Source organism: Mandrillus leucophaeus, unplaced genomic scaffold (genome assembly GCF_000951045.1).
Source record: "Mandrillus leucophaeus isolate KB7577 unplaced genomic scaffold, Mleu.le_1.0 Scaffold88, whole genome shotgun sequence".
In the NCBI taxonomy this organism is placed as follows: Eukaryota; Metazoa; Chordata; class Mammalia; order Primates; family Cercopithecidae; genus Mandrillus; species Mandrillus leucophaeus.
This window is the reverse complement of record NW_012109585.1, coordinates 1,234,030-1,234,778: the sequence shown is the minus strand read 5'-3', so window position 1 is coordinate 1,234,778 and position 749 is coordinate 1,234,030.

Genomic DNA, 749 nt, shown 5'->3' with positions numbered 1-749 from the left:
GAGGTGGGTGGATCATGAGGTCAGGTGATCGAGACCATGGTGAAACCCTGTCTCTACTAAAACTACAAAAAATTAGCTGGGCGCAGTGGCAGGTGTGTGTAGTCCCAGCTACTCAGGAGGCTGAGGCAGGAGAATGGCATGAACCTGGGAGGCGGAGCTTGCACTGAGCTGAGATCGTGCCACTGCACTCCAGCCTGGGTGACAGAGCAAGACTCTGTCTCAAAACAAAACAAAACAAAACAAAAAACAATGATGTAACACTAGGTAATGGAAAACTGATGTAAGATGTTGCTAGATGTTTTTCTTAAGTTTGAGAAGTAAGACATAAAGTTTAGTTATACATTTTCCCAAGCACATATCCTATATCTAGATACATAATTAATGCACAGTTGAGACAGTCTAGTTTAAAAAGCATAGTCGGTGCTTTTGTAGGCCATAAGCATGATAATTTGGTTTCATGCTTATGTGTGAGATATGCTTGCCTCAAACCTTGTTACAGCATCATCACATTACCTGTTTGATGTAAAAAGTAAAAAATAGAAAGGTGTAAATGTATAAATAATTTTTTGGTACAGTGAAAATGGCCAGAACCAGGGGATGATCTTAAACTAATCACTTGGATAACTATTAGGCTGGTGCAAAAGCAATTGTGGTTTTTGCCATTAAAAAACAGTGGCAAAAACCACAATCGTGGCTGGTCTTGGTGGCTAACGCCTGTAGTCCCAGCACATTGGGAAGCCGAGGTGCGT